The sequence below is a fragment of the Papio anubis genome, chromosome 7 (assembly GCF_008728515.1).
Source record: "Papio anubis isolate 15944 chromosome 7, Panubis1.0, whole genome shotgun sequence".
NCBI lineage: Eukaryota > Metazoa > Chordata > Mammalia > Primates > Cercopithecidae > Papio > Papio anubis.
In genome coordinates, this window is record NC_044982.1 from 154,705,827 (window position 1) to 154,722,679 (window position 16,853).

At 41.7% G+C, this 16,853-nt stretch overlaps 1 protein-coding gene and 1 pseudogene across 2 annotated transcripts in view; both read right to left on the reverse strand.

Annotated features, from left to right (window-relative positions):
• The window catches only part of FAM189A1 (family with sequence similarity 189 member A1), a 442,551-nt gene that overhangs the window by 89,349 nt on the left and 336,349 nt on the right, over nt 1-16,853 (reverse strand). The window lies entirely within an intron of this gene.
• Nucleotides 12,343-15,129, reverse strand: LOC103885693 (annotated as a pseudogene).

A 16,853-nucleotide genomic window follows, 5' to 3' on the forward strand; every position in this document is an offset into this window, starting at 1 on the left:
CGCACTCATGTGGCCAAGGAAGGAGAGGAGCTGCCGCATTCTTTGTATGTAATTACGCTTGATCTGCTAAGTGTGTTTCTACCTGCTCCATGGGAACAGTGGGGAACTTACATCAAAAAATATACATCTAAAGGAATTTGGGACTCCTTTAAAATCTCAAATCTGATGAGAATCTAGGGTTTTGTTTTGTGCATGAATGTGTATACACAAAACACTTAGGAAAAAGTTATTTAATTCCAGAAAATAGAACTTTTATCATGTAACTCATACAATTAAGTCTTATAACATTCGTTGACCTTTTAGGGGAAAAAAAAAAACTATCTGCTTTTCATTTCTAACATCAGATATTTCACCTTTGTTTTGGTCTTCATTTCATCATATTCCATTTGCTAATTCATCTGCTGCTGTGCAACAGACGCTCAAATTATTTGTGAAATAGTAGATCTGAGTCACAGGCTTTTAATTTTTCATTTCATGTGTACCATCGTGATGAGGGAGAGAGAGACAGGATGAGAATAAATCTGAGGACTGTGGGAATCTGCGATGCCAGTTGGAACTCCTGCCAAGAAGGAATCTGTCTAGTGAGAGCACCAAGCCAGAATCCTGAGTTCTCTTTGAAGGCATGTCTTCCTAGGACATGGCAACCGTTCCTACAGCCCTGGGAATTTTTACACCACCTTTTAATGCAAATGACACTTTCTTTCTTTCTTTCTTTCTTTCTTTTGAGACAGAGTCTCACTCTGTTGCCCAGGCTGGAGTGCAGAGACACAGTCTTGGCTCACTGCAACCTCTGCCTCCCGGGTTCGAGTGATTCTCCTGCCTCAGCCTCCCGAATTGCTGGGACTACAGGCGCCTGCCACCACGCCCAGCTAATTTTTGTATTTTTAGTGGAGACGGGGTTTCACTGTGTTGGCCAGGCTGGTCTCGAACTCCTGACCTCATGATCCACCCACCTCGGCCTCCCAAAGTGCTGGGATTACAAGCGTGAGCCACCACAGCCGACACTTTCAAGGACAGCCTAGCTTGCTGAGTTAGGAACGTTCACACAAGCCTCCTCTTGAACAGGAAAATAAGACTGCCACTCCTGAGGCGCTCTTATCACACGAGAGACGAGAGACGTGGAATAAGTTAGAGATTCCTCCTCCCTGCCTTGCCTTGTCTCCTTCTGAGACTCTTCTGTTAATAACGTAGACTTGTACTTTTAAGCCCGACTCAGAAATTTCATTAATTAGCACGGTCATCAAAGTAGAGCTCCGCTTTGCTGGCAGAAAGGGAGAAAGGGCTAAAGAGAATTGTGCTGGGTAACAGGAAAATAAGGAACATTGTGCAATTTTCCACCAGAGACCCAAGCAAGAATGATCGCAGCAGCAGTGCTTGGAATAACAAAAAATCGGAAAGAATCGACATGAGGTTCTGTTGTCAAGTTAACTTGGGAAAATAGTGTTTCAAAAAAATTAAATTAGGAGCTCTCCTACATGACTTCTTCAACTTGTAATATTTCAGTGTGTGTTGCCGTCAGAGGTGTGTGAACCAGAGCAACTTCATCTTGGATAGGGGCTGGGTAAAGTAAGGCTGAGACCTACTGGGCTGCATTCCCAGATGGCTAGGCATTCTAAGTCACAGGAGGAGATAGGAGGTCAGCACAAGATACAGGTCATAAAGACCCTGCTGATAAAACAGGTTATAGTAAAGAAGCCGGCTGAATCCCACCAAAACCAAGATGGTGACAGGAGTGACCTCTGGTCACCCTCAGTACTACACTCCCATCAGCGCCATGACAGTTTACAAATCCCATGGCAATGTCAGGAAGTTACCCTATGTGGTCTAAAAAGGAAAGGCATGAATCATCCACGCCTTGTTTAGCATATCATCAAGAAATTGACATGAAAATGGGCAACCAGCATCCCTCAGGGTTGCTCTGCCTATCGAGTAGCCATTCTTTATTCCTTTGCGTACTTAATAAACTCACTTTCACTTTAGTCTATGGACTCGCCTCGAATTCCTTCTTGCGTGAGATCCAAGAACCCTCTCATGGGGTCTGGATCGGGACCCCTTTTCAGTAACACTGTCACCCTCCAAGAAGAGAGGTGAGCATACGAAGTGGACCACGTCTTCCTCCTCCTCTTCCTTCTTACATTTAAAATAACACCCATTTGCATCTCGCGTCACTCACGCTCAGGAGAACGTGCTGCAGGAAGTGCAGAATGAGGCGTTCAGGAGAGGCTCAGGGGCCTGTTTCACTCTCCAGACATTCCAGCTTCTGAATGGGCCCAGCTCCCTCATGCTCACCCCACTAGGAATTACCCCATTTACAGATGCAAATGCCTGCCGGTTGGTATTTGTTCTTTCCTAGAACATACCATAAATAAAAACCAATAAGGAATAATGTTTTTATGAGTTTAAGTTTTTGTCTGGTCTCTAATCCAACAGAATAGCATGTGATACAATCTCATAACTTTCAGAGCGATTCAGGAGAAAACTGCTTAGAGCAGTGTTGTGTGTTTCTAGGCAAGACTCCAAACATGAAAACAGCACTGGACACCTGGTCAGTCCTTAACCCATTACTCTCTGTTGATCAACTTCAATGACAGGAACGAATCAAACAAAGAAGCTGGGCAGGGCTGCTGCTGACTGGTCACCTGTGGGCCAACGGAAAGTGACTTTTAAAGTTTACTTTCTTTTATTCTTGGGGGAGATCATATAGTATTTGAGGGTAGAGTTGGCGAACGTCACATTTAAAAAATCGCAATTCTTAGCTTCTCTTGAAAAGTTTCGAGTTCCAGGTTCACTAGGCCATGGGTGGCAGCTGCTCCCTCCAGACAAGTCCTCTTGGTTCCGGGCTGGAGTGAGTTTGTGTCTGGCCTGGCTCCCGGCAGCCTCTGGGATTCTGTTTCCTCCTCTCTGCAAAGAAAGGTGTCCAGCTCCATTGGCTCTCCATCTTCCATGTGGGGACACCTCTCCTGCTGTCATATCTGTCCCTGTGAGCTTGTGCCTTTGCAGACATGCTAGTGGGGAGTCCAGAGGACGCAGACACACATGCATGGGTTGACTCAGCTAGTGTAACTAGATATCAGTTTAACCACTAATACCCCCTAAAACTGAGCTGTAAATCCAAGAGACAGTTTGAATGGTCCTTTTTCCCACTGGAGACCACACTTCTTGCAGACATTAAAGCCCTGCTAAATACAAATGCGGGCTCAGTAGGCCTCCTGCAGTGGCGCTCTTGGCCAGGGTGCGGGAGGAGGGGATGGAGGGAATGGAAAGGTAGCCAGAGAGGCTGGTCCTAGAGCCCCTGGGTCTCCAGCCCTCTCCCCAGTCCCTGCAGCAGAAAGAAAGGCCTCATCCTTCCACAGTGCAGATATCCTGGCAGAAGAAAGGCAGGCACTCTCTGGAGAGGGCTCAGCTGACAGAGGACTGAGAAGTCTCAATGCACATGAAGTAAAGTCTGAAGCTTGCCCCCCTCAGCTCCGCCTGTGAACACAGATAGCGCCAGCCATGTACTCAGAAGCAGGAGGAGTCCAGTCCAAGAGAAAATAAAACCTATACACACTGACCTTCGGGGATCTGCCAAGGAATGCTAGATGATCCATCCCGGTCCACATAGCTGATGTGACAGACGATGAACCTTCAAGATCTTGTTGCCTTTTAGTGAGGAACCGTGGGAATCAGGCAGTGAGTCACTTCCACCCACAGCTTACCAGGACCTGTCTACAGGGATGACAAAAGCATCCCCTAACAGGTGGCTGGAGACCTGAGGCTCACCAAGTGCCCCGGCCATGAAATCACAGAAACAAAACTACCAGAGGCCAGCGCATTGCTTTCCCCGCCAGGCAGGTGCAGAGTCAGTGGAGAGAAGTAGTATCATGGTCGAGCATGCGGTGAGAACAACACCCACGGAACCGGGGGACACACAGCACGGGCTGAAGCTGCGAGTTCTGAGCACATCAGCCCCTGCGCCTCACCCCCGCCTTCCTGTTCTCCAAACTGAAATTAGCCTCGGGGCCTTGTCCCCAACCACCTCTCTGCATCCTTTAGGCCTCGGCTTGCAGGCCAGGTGCTCAGACAGGTATTGGCCACGTCCATGGCAGCTCCCCGTGTCTTTCCTTGGAGCCCGAGCTGCTCACCAGAAGGGAGCAGAGCCAGGACTTGTCTTGTCTCCAGGACTTGTCGTCTTGACACTGACATGTTCCCAGCACTCAGAACATGCTGGACACGGGGCGCTCCCTCTGTACAATGTATTAATCCACTGCATCAAAGCATGAGTGAATGTACACTATGGACAGATACATATTTCTACGGAACCACTGTTACCTTACTTAAAACATACCAAGTTTTATTTTGCTGGGAATGTGTACTTTGCTGGGAAACTTTGGGGGTTTGGAGTCAACTTGCATTCCATGGTTTTTGCCATGGAATCTCTTTATCTATAATAATAGCAAATTCTCATGAAGATGAATGAAAACAGAATGATGTTCCTACAAAGGGAAAAATTCTGGGCCATCATGACAACGCACAAATAGCTGTCAAATGCTAAATTTCCCATGAAGCCGAGAGAGGCCAAAGCTATCCCTGACCTGTGATTAGTACAATAAAAAGCTGTGCCTTTGGGCAACAATGGGAACAGAGATGAAGACTTCAAGCCAGACCGTCCAGCAGCCCCAGCCTGAGGCTATGTCCTCCTGTAATTCATTACTCAGGATGAGGAAGCTAAATCAGGGTTGCCCTGGTTACTATGGGGCTCTTCTGAGGACCCTGGCGACATAATTGGTGTTGGCTTGGAGACTGAGGCTTTCAATTCTGAGATCAGAGTGCTAGTAATAGAGGTGGCTACCCCCTCAAGAAGAAATTCAAACAGGCTTTGGAAAAAATGTGATAGTCTCAAAATTAAGGTCCTCCTCCAAAATGTGCCACTGTCTTAACCTGTGGTCCCGACAGATTCAGCAACAATATTGGCTCATTCAAATAAAAGTGCCTTTTTAAAATAGTAACAAACAGAATCACGAAATGCTTAACCAGATGACCTCAGCTAACCAAACTAGGTTGTCACACACGGAGAGCAGAGTCTGCTGTGAATATCCTGCCCAGATCACCCTTCGGCAGATGTCTCCTGAGTTACTGCCACAGCCCCACGCTGGACACTCAGAGGAGGAAGAGCTCTGGGTTTAGCGGCTTGGAGGACTGGCTGGAGGGGGAATGACACGGGATGTGGCCCAAGAAACAGATTTGCCGAAAAGAAAGGGACAGTAATACAGAGAACAGGCAGGAAGAGGGAGCTAGGACTGGAATATAGTTCATTAGAATAGAATTCAGCCAGGGGCCCTTCTCAGGCGCCCAGATCCCTCATGGCTCTGCCACCAGGCTGAGAATAGCAAACAAAGGTCACTGGGTCCCAGAAATCTGAAACATGTTTATGAGCATCTGGGGATCTGTGCCCTGTGTTTGCAAGCTGGTCTTTAAGGCACCTGGAGTTTACAGGAGGTGGGGAGCAAGGCAGGAAAAGCGGAGGAGCGGCCGGCATATTTAGGGTGCAAGGGTCTGCAATGTTGCCCTCACACCTACACCCAAGGTCCGTAAGGGTCATCAGGCTCATCAGCTGGGTCGTCACTGCAGGCCAGAAAGGGCTGGGAGGACAGAGCACAGAACAGGGACTCCCACCCTCCCACTGCTGTGAGGCTAAATCTGCTTCCCCCACACCCAGCCGCCACCAGGGAGAAAAGGAGAAGATGGAAGGAAAAGAGGAGTGGAGGGGCTGAATACCCTCTGGAAAGAGACAAAGTTGATCCTGAGGAGACTGTTTTAAACTGGTAAACGGGGAACCACTGTGCAGTGGTAAGAGCTGAATTCAATTTTTCTAAATCAGTGGCCACAGAAGTAACTCACTTCTATATGCCAAGTAGAAGTCAGTTACAGAAAATGAAGAACACATTTCTGCAGTTCTGAGCCAAGATATGAGAATTTTAATCACACCGCATATAACAGAAGTCAACAGGACTGAGACCAAACATCTCTCATAAACATAAGTAGACAAAACTTACCGATGAGGAAAAAAAAAAAAAGAAACTTGAAAACATGATGCTAAGTGAAAGATGCCAGACACAAAAGGACAAATACTGTGCCAGGCGCAGTGGCTCACACCTGTTATCCCAACACTTTGGGAGGCCGAGGCGGCTGGATCAGTTCAAGACCAGCCTGGCTAACATTGGGAAACCCCGCCTCTACTAAAAATACAAAAATTAGCCGGGCATGGTGGTGGGCGCCTGTAATCCCAGCCACTCAGGAGGCTGAGGCAGGAGAATCACTTGAATCCGAGAGGTGGAAGTTGCAGTGAGCCAAGATCACACCACTGCACTCCAGCCTGTGCGACACAGCAAGACTCCGTCTCAAAAAAAGAAAAAAAAAAAAGAACAGATACTGTATGCTTCCACTTACATGAGTGACCTAGAATGGGATAAATTCATAGAGAGAGAAAGTAGAATATTGGTTATCAGGGGCTGGGGAAGCAGAGAAATGAAGTTATTGTTTGATGGATATAAAGTTTCTATTAGGGATGATGAAAAAGTTCTGGAAATGGATGTTGGTCGTGGTTTCACACAATGTGAATGTACTTAATGCCACTGAATTGTACACTTAAAATGGTTAATTTAGTAAACTTTATACTGTTTATATTTTACCATAACCAAAAAAGAAAATGGACTCTCACTGTCATAAATAGAGTAATACACTGTTAAATTATTAATTTAGAAGCCCAATCAAAAAGAGGAAAAAAAGTCAAAACATACAAATTATCAGTGAGATAACAGACTTTGCATACAGAGGAACTTAAAATATTAGAAATGTATAAAAATATTGTAAAATACTAAATAATATATGAACTATTTTATGCTCATGACTTCAACAATGATTCAAAGCCCAAATAGATCACAAATATAAAAAAATGCAAACATTGCCAGATAACTATATCCTTAGCTATCATCGGTCTGACAGTTTAATTGGTGAATCTTTTCTTTTCTTTTTTTTAATTAAAAAACTTTTATTAGTAACATTTTTGTCCTTGGTAATCCTTCCAAATAAAGAAATCTATGAAAATGCTATGAGAAATTAAACAACATATAAAATCACTTGGGCACCTGGAAGATGGTGAAGAAATATTTTGTGACATAAATATAAAACTATCAATTTTCAAAAAGCTTTAGTGTTTCGTTAAAAGTATGAAAAAGAAATTTAAAATTGCTTAAATAATCATTAGTCAGAGATATATTCAAAAAGGAAACTTATTAAATGTACTACTTTTTCCATTCTCTATGGTAAAACTGAGAACAAGAATCTTGATATAGGTTAAAATTTTGAAATAATAGCGTATCTGGTGACATCAACTATCCCTTACATCTTGAACACACAATCTTTCTATTTACTCTGTAAACATGCTCAGTTTTGAACCTACCACCCCCTATACCCGACACTATCTTTGCTCTATCTTTCAATTCCTTTTTTTTTTTTTTTTTTTTTTATACCTTAAGTTCTAGGGTACATATGCACAACATGCAGGTTTGTTACTTATGTATACATGTGCCATGTTGGTGTGCTGCACCCATTAACTCGTCATTTACATTAGGTATATCTCCTAATGCTATGCCTCCCCCCTCCCTCCTCCCTACAATAGGCCCCGATGTGTGATATTCCCCTTCCTGTGTCCAAGTGTTCTCATTGTTCAATTCCTACCTGTGAGAGAGAACATGTGGTGTTTGGTTTTCTGTTCTTGTGATAGTTTGCTGAGAATGATGGTTTCCAGCTGCATCCATGTCCCTACAAAGGACACAAACTCATCCATTTTTATGGCTGCATAGTATTCCACGGTGTATATGTGCCACATTTTCTTAATCCAGTCTGTCACTGATGGACATTTGGGTTGATTCCAAGTCTTTGCTATTGTGAATAGTGCTCCAATAAACATACGTGTGCATGTGTCTTTATAGCAGCATGATTTATAATCCTTTGGGTATATACCCAGTAATGGGATGGCTGGGTCAAATGATATTTCTAGTTCTAGATCCTTGAGGAATTGCCACACTGTTTTCCACAATGGTTGAACTAGTTTACAGTCCCACCAACAATGTAAAAGTGTTCCTATTTCTCCACAGCCTCTCCAGCACCTGTTGTTTCCTGACTTTTTAACGATTGCCATTCTAACTGGTGTGAGATGGTATCTCATTGTGGTTTTGATTTGCATTTCTCTGATGGCCAGTGATGATGAGCATTTTCCAATGTCTCTACCTTTTTTCCCCAAACCACTACTATTTGGCTTCCTGCCTCCACTACATCATATCTCAAACTAAAATGTCAAAGCAATCACGTTGCCAAATTTAAAAAAGGATTTCCGGCCGGGCGCGGTGGCTCAAGCCTGTAATCCCAGCACTTTGGGAGGCCGAGATGGGCGGATCACGAGGTCAGGAGATCAAGACCATCCTGGCTAACACGGTGAAACCCCGTCTCTACCAAAAAAATACAAAAAATTAGCCGGGCGAGGTGGTGGGCACCTGTAGTCCCAGCTACTCAGGAGGCTGAGGCAGGAGAATGGCCTAAACCCGGGAGGCGGAGCTTGTGATGAGCTGAGATCTGGCCACTGCACTCCAGCCTGGGCAACAGAGCGAGACTCCGTCTCAAAAAAAAAAAAAAGGATTTCCCAGACCTTTTAGGAGTTGGTATCATTGCTTCACGTGGCATTACTAACCTGTCCCTCCTTGCAGTTCTTTTCTCCTGGCTTTAGATATGGCATTCTTTCTGCCCTGCATACTTCTCTGATCATTCCTGTTTGGTCTCATTAGCTTGATCCTTTTCTCTACTTGCTCCTGTAGTGCGGACTCTACTCTTCTCACTCCATCCTCTTTTTCTAGACAATCTCATCCACTCCCATGGTTTCAATTCCTATCTATAAACTCTCTTTATCTCTACCTCAGACCACTTTGGTGACTTCCAGCATCATATAGCCATTCAATCATCTATGAGATTTCTCCATGTGGATATCCAAAGACACTTCAAACTTAACATTAAAAAAAAGAAAAAAAACCTCACATACCTTTTTCTCCCCTCAAATCAGCTGTTCCTCCTAAAATCTCTACGTTGGCTGATGGTTCATTATCACCCTACCAAGACACCTGGATATCATACACTCATTCATTTCTAACTTAGTCTCAAAGTCCCATGAATTCAACCTTTCAACTATTTTTAAAATCTGTCCATTCCCACTTCTCACCACTATTGCCTTAGGTTGCATCCCTCATAATCTCTTAGGTGGACTATAGCAATGGCCTCTTACAAGTTCTTGGCATTTTCAATCTTACTCCTTCCAGTCAATCATTTATAATGTTGCCAAAATGATCTTTCCAATACACAAATCTGATCACATTTCTCCCAAGCTGAAGCAATCCCTACAGCTCTTAAATAATTAGTTGCTTAAAGAATTAATTCATTTACTCACTCATTTAACAAATATTATTTACCACATAACATATGATTTTAGGCACAGAGGAAATTACAGTAAATGAAAATATTTAGAGAATATGCAGAAAGGTAGATATTGAACAATCCCCTAAATAAATGTATGATTACAAATTTGACAAATGCAATGAAGAAAAATAACAAGTCACAAAGGAAGGAAAAGAGGAGACCTACTAGACATTGTGAAGTTATTTTTGTGAGAGTACTATCTTGGTGAATTTTTAAAATGTGTAGAAGTTGCTCAACAAAAAAAGTAGTTTTGGTAGAGGAAACAGCATGTACAAGGGATCTGAAAGGGAAAGGAGGTTAGAGTGTTAAAAGAAATGAAAGTAAGTCTGTTTGGCAAGAGCTTAGTGAATGATGGCATAGTGGCCTGAGATGAGATTATTGATACAGAAACCAAGTCATGTAGGGTTTGTAAGCCAAAGTGTGGATTTGGGTTCTTTTGAAAGGCTATGGGAAGCAATTAAAAAGTTTAAGACAGATGGACCGGGTGCGGTGGCTCACACCTGTAATCCCAGCACTTTGGGAAGCCGAGGCAGGTGGATCACGAGGTCAGGAGATCAACACCATCCTGGCTAACATGGTGAAACCCCGTCTCTACTAAAAATACAAAAAAATTAGCCGGGCGTGGTGGCGGGCATGGTAGTATCCCAGCTACCTGGGAGGCTGGGCAGGAGAATGGCGTAAACCTGGGAGGAGGAGCTTGCAGTGAGCCGATCGCGCCACTGTACTCCAGCCTGGGTGACAGAGCGAGGCTCCATCTCAAAAAATAAAACAAAAAAAAAAGTTTTAGGCAGATGAATCACATCACATGGTTATAGTTACATTTTAAAGTTTTACTCTGGCTGCTGGTAGAGAATAAACTATAGCCTGAGTGGATGTGAGAAGACTACTAAAGGGATTATTCTACTAGTCTAGGAGAGACAAATGGTGGTGGGCAGTCTCTGTTAACTTTTAGAAGTTATCTTTAGGTAATGTGAGCCTGCAATGTGAAGTTCCTAGTACTTTAAAAGTTAAAATGCTGATGAACAAAAAGGTATGTAAAAACTCAGAATTTAATTAATTAGATACATTTTCCACCATTAGAACATTTCTGCTCAGAGGTCTTATTACAAAGCTACATTTCTGATAGTCTCCTACGAGGCAGCTTCTGCCAAAGCCACTCAAAACTAACTTCTTACAGAGCATCTCTACTCACATGACTAAAATGCATATCATACTTTACATAGCCAAAAAGACAAAGAACCACCTGATTTCTACTTCCAAGCTACTCAACCCTGGTAAATGGCCTTACCATTTACCCTAAGGCATTGATGTAAAAAATCTGGGATTTAATCATAATTTTTCTCTTCCTCTCATATCCCATATCATATGTAAATTAAGTATCAACTTAAATTGAATATAATATTCAACATAATGCTACGAAAATAATTGTATGTGATTAACTAGGATATAAATCTGGCTATAAAATCTCTGATAGTGATATATTATTTATATCCATGTATCCTTAGTAAAAGACCCTTTAATTATAGAGTAGTTATAAACAGTAGTCTAATGTAGTATGCTATAGTTATGTTTTGCCTTAAAGGCAAAACATAATTGTTCTTCACTGTTAATACCTCTATAATAAACATATAAAATAAAACATGCTTAATTCCTTAGTTTGCAAATTAATTTACCAATTCATTCATTCTTTCTCAAGAACAGAAAACCTTATAGCAATACAGGTCAACTCAGGTCCATAAAGAGTAATTTAAGATCAGAAATTCATCTCAGGTCCATGAGGAATAATTTTTCTTTTTTTTTTTTTTTTGAGACGGAGTCTCACTTTGCTGCCCAGGCTGGAGTGCAGTGGCACAATCTTGGCTCACAGTAACCTCCGCCTCCCAGGTTCTAGGGATTCTCCTGCCTCAACCTCCTGAGTAGCTGGGATTACAGACGTGGGCCACCACGTCTAGCTAAATTTTGTTTTTAGTAGAGATGGGATTTCGCCATGTTGGCCAGGCCGGTCTCAAACTCCTGACCTCAGGTGATCTGCCCGCCTCGGCCTCTAAAAGTGCTGGGATTATAGGTGTTAGCCACCACACCTGGCCCCAAAAGAAATAATTTAAGATCAGAAGTACAAAGGAAGTTTTCTAATTCATTTTACAATTAGTTTCTGAATATTTCTCTAAGAAATCAGTTCAAATTAGATCTATTTCACACCAAATAAGTAATACAGCAATATTTAATTTCTGCATTACTGTTGACATATGAGTTATCTAACATGTAAACTTTCAGCCAACCAAATCTTATGGCTTTAGTGCTAATTTAAAAAAAAAATGTTTTTAAAAGGAACATTTGTAAAATATATAAAGGCAATCATCTGCCTTTTTTAAAAAAAATTTTTTAAGAGATGGGGGTCTCTCTCTGTCACCCACGCTGGAGTACAGTGGTACAATCATAGCTCACTGCAGCCTTGAACTCCTGGGCTCAAGCAATCCTCCTGCCTCAGCCTCCTTAGTAGCTGGGACTACAGGCACGCACCACCACACCCAGTGAATTAATTTTTTTTTAAGAGACAGGGTCTTGCTATTGACCAGGCTGATCTCAAACTTCTGGGCTCAAGCGATCCTCCTGTCCCAGCTTCCCAAGTAGCTGGGATTATAGGTGGTGTGCCACCACGTCCAGCTATCTGCTTTTTTAAATAGAGAAAGTGAATATCGTGTTAAGTTATTCTTAAAGACTTAACTAAGATTACTTATCATACTTTGTCACAATATATTTAAAATACTTCATTAAATTCTGAGGTTCTCAGATAGTAAACCATTTGCCCTAACACTAAATAGCCTTTTTCGTTTTTGAAGTCTTCCTATCTCCAACCTTTTCAGATGTCCGTTCATGTCAGAATGTCTTCCTCTACTAATCCTTCTCTGTGCTATATTTGATCTGCTAGTAATACAGTTTGATAAATAAGTAACCTGTTTATTTCATCAGGCTCTATTCAAGGCTTGGAGATTGACTCTATACCTTTCCCACATTGAAAAGTACAAGTGGAAGTGGGAGCTTCTGATTGATAGCTTTTGAGTTTACCTCTGGGTTTGTAACTGTACTCTTTAGTTAAAGCTATCAGGAATTTGGCTATCATATAAGTGAGACATAAAACCAAGTATCATTACTATGGCGATCTAGTAATACAGAATATTACTGTGTTTAAATAACTTATCCTACATAAGCAATGAGGTAGTGTTAACCTCACACCCACAATTCTACACAATTTAATGACAGATATCTAGAATTTAAAAAATGGATATAGCTTATATCCATTATAATTTTGTTATACGGAGAGAGTTCAAAGTTGGCATCAAGGGCCAAAGGTAGAAATTAGCTTACAGAGAAAATAATTTGCATAGGCCAAAAAGACCTTTTGTGTACAATACCACCTATTGTAATTTAGTCCACAAAATACTGACTATAAGACCATAATCAAAATGAAATGCTATGAAAGGTGTGAGAGCGCTTTGTTTATGCATTGCAATAAAGCTATGGATGGATGGGCATAGCGCGTCTCCTGTTGCATGCACTCTGTTGCTCGTCAAGTGACATGGATCCGAGCTATTAACCACAGAAGAAGAAGAATCAGACTGATGATGTGTGTGGTGTCCAGATGCCGCAAAAGACTGCCTTTGTTCACTGTCTGGTGAAGACAGCAAAGGAGTAGAATGAGGGCTTTCCGTGGGAGATGATATCGAATGAGCCTGAGCTGACATTGTAGAGGAAGCAGAAGGCTGAAGAAATTGTTCAGCTGGAGTATCTACTTCCATTGCAGCTTCACTCACTTCCAAATCAGGACTTGATGAGACCGCAGGAAGAGCTGAAGTATCTGATTGACTTGTTCCACCTCTGAGTCGAGATCTTCCTCGTCCTCTATTGCTTTGTGCAACCTCACTTGCTTCTTTGAACCGTCTTGATAACATATCAGACATTCTCTGCATCCATTACACATTGGGACTCTGCTCTCCATCTTATTCTCATTCACTCTCAGGCCTTGCTCTGGGTCCAGTATCTGACCAATCACCACAAAGTCTCAAACGCTTAACTGGTGGTTGTCGTAACTCTTCTGTTCTCTCTTCCACTGAAGGAGTTTTAAGTTCTTGTGCTGTATCATCTTTCGGGTCAAAAAGATATATGTACTCTGAAGAGTAACTAACAAGAATCTCTTGACCATCTTCACTGTAACACAGAAATGTCACTCTGCAGGACTTATTATTAAGATGGGAAGCAATAAAACGGGCAACCATTACAATAGTCCCTTGACCTGCATAATTCCCTGTAGCTCTTGTGCCCAGCACTTGCCGATCATATATTTGTACTGAGCTGTAAGAATGACCAACAGCAAGGTAATATGGTATTGGTGGGCAAATAGCAACAGATGTGGCAGCACATGGACAGTTATTTAAAATATCACCTTTACAATCTTCTTTTGTGCAGCTAGTTTTGATGCGTGTATCAAACCACCTAAGAGTTCCATCTTCACCACAAGAGAGAAAAGTGTAAGGGTCATTGGGTACAGTCATAATCTCATAAGTAGTTCCATAGTGGCACGTAAATTGGCATTGTCTGTTGGTTTCTGCACCTTGCTCAACACTGGTATAAAATATTACTCCATCTCCAGAGCAGGATACAATCTGTTTATCATTTGTGCAAGGTAAGAACTTTGCACTAAATATGTTTGCTTGGTGCCCTGAACGGATTGCTGTCAAAACCTTTCTGCTGTAGGGATTACTAATTACTAATCTGGTGTCATCTGAGCCAGATAAAATATATTCTCCAGTGTCATTCCAACAGACTGTATTAACACAGCCATCATGCATAATTTAGGGTTGCTTCAAGTTTTAATCTTTGGATAAATTATCTTCTTCCCAGGTAATGGCCCCACACCTGGGACGGGTCCTCCAGCCTGAGGGACCTTTTCCTCATGTCCCACAACAGGTGTGGGCAGGAGCCACCCCGAGACATGGCTCTGCCTGAGCCACGTGGCAGGGGAGACCCTAACCGGTGAATCTTTTCAAAGTGTCATAAAACAGATAGTTCTATAGTCTTGATATCATTATAGAACATTTAAAATAATACGGAAAGCTTCTATTTTCCAAAAGCACTATAATAATGATTGGTCCTGTTTACAGGTTGTGATATTTTGTATACTCCTTCTTTTACCGTTTTTTGCTGTAAGATATCTGTGTGGTTGCCATCTATTGTCTTTTCATCTTGCTTGTCCTTAACATGAAAGTCCTGGCCACAACTTAGCTTTTCTTTGCTACCTTAAAGAGAGTCTCTAAACATGTGAAAATTAAACATCACAATTCTAAATAATTATTCATGGATCAAAGAGAAAGCCTCAAAGAAAAAATCAAGAGAACTGAATGGACACAAAACACAACATATCAAAATATGTGGAGTGCAGCTAAAGCAATACTAACAGGGAAATTTATAGCACTAGATGCTTACATAAGAAACAAGGAAAGCTCTTAAAACAGTAAGCTAATTCCTGCCTCAGGAAACTAGATAAAGAAGAGCAGCTGGGCGTGTTAGCTCACGCCTGTAATCCCAGCACTTTGGGAGGCCGAGGTGGGTTGATCACGAGGTCGGGGATTCAAGACCAGCCTGGCCAAGATGGTGAAACCCTATCGCCACCAAAAATACAAAAATTAGCTGGGCGTGGTGGCGGGTGCCTGTAATACCAGCTACTTAGGAGGCTGAGGCAGAGAATTGCTTGAACCTGGGAGGCAGAGGTTGCAGTGAGCCGAGATCACGCCACTGCACTCCAACCTGGGCAACAGAGTGAGACTCCATCTCAAGAAAAGAAAAAAAAAAACCAAAAAACAAAAAGAAAAATCAATCCAAAGCAAACAGAAGAAAGGAAATCATAAAGATAAAAGTACAAATCAATGAAATAAAAAACAGAAAAACAATTGATATGAAAACTTTTAAAAGGAGTTGATACTTTAATAAGATCAACAACACTGACAGAACTTTAGCAAGAAAAATGCTAGAAAACAAAAATTACCAATATCTGGAATGAAACAAAAATATAACTACAGACCTGCAGACATCCAAAGGGCAATAAGTGAGTAATATGAATGACTCTTCACAAATAAATTTCACAACTTATATAAAATGTATCAATTCCTTGAAAAACACAAACTACCATAATTCACATAATATGAAACAGATAATTTGAATAGCCCTGAAACCATCAAGGAAATTGGGGAGCCAGGCACAATGGCTCGCTCGTTCCTGTAATCCTAGCACTTTCGGAGACTGAGATGGGAGGATCACTGGATGCCAGGAGTTCAAGACCAGCCTGGGCAACATAGCAAGACTTCTCTCTACAAAACATTAAAAAAAAAAAAATAGCCAGACATTGTGGCATGTGCCTGTAGTCCTACCTACTCAGGAGGCTGAGGCAGGAGGATTGCTTGAGCTAAGGAGTTCAAGGTTGCATTGAGCCATGATTGTGCCACTGCAATCTACCCTGGGTGACAGAGCAAGATCCTGTCTCAAAAATATAAAATACAAAAAGAGAAATTGAATTCATAACATTAAAATTCCCTAAAATAAAACCTCCAGGCCTAGACAGTTGCACTGGAGAATGCTACCAAATACCTAGAGAATAATTAACATCAGTTCTACATAATCTCTTCCAGAAACTAGAAGTGAAGACTTCTCAACACATTTTCTGAAGCTAGTATTATTACTCTGATATTGAAACCAGACAAAGATAGTAGAAAGAAACAAAAAAAAGAAGAAGAAAGGAAGGAAGGAAAGAAGGGAGGAAGAAAGAAAAGAAAAACAACAATAAACCAATACCTCTTGTGAACTTAGAGCAAAAAATCCACAACAAAATATGCACAAACCAAATCCAACAATGTGTAAAAATTACTATATGCAATGGCCAAGTGATATTTGCTTTAGGTATATAAAACTGATTAACATTTGAAAATCAAGCAATGAAATCCACCATATCAACAACCCAAAAAGGGAAAATTACATGATCATATCAACTGACAAGGAAGAAGCTTTTGACAAAATGAAATGTGTTTTGCCCATTTTTTAACTGGCTTGTTTTTCACTGTTGAATTTTGAGAGTTCTTCATATATTTTAGGCACTAGTCCTTTGGCGTGTATGTGGCTCCCTAACATTTTCTCCCTGTCTGTAGCTTGTCTTTTCAGTCTCTTCAGGTGGACTTTCAGAGAACTGGTTTTTAATTTTTCTTAACTATTTCCTTTTAGAGATGATGATTTTGGAGTCAAGTCTCAGAATTCTTTGCCTAGCACTAGATTCTAACGTTTTTTTCTCCTATGTGTTCTCTAAA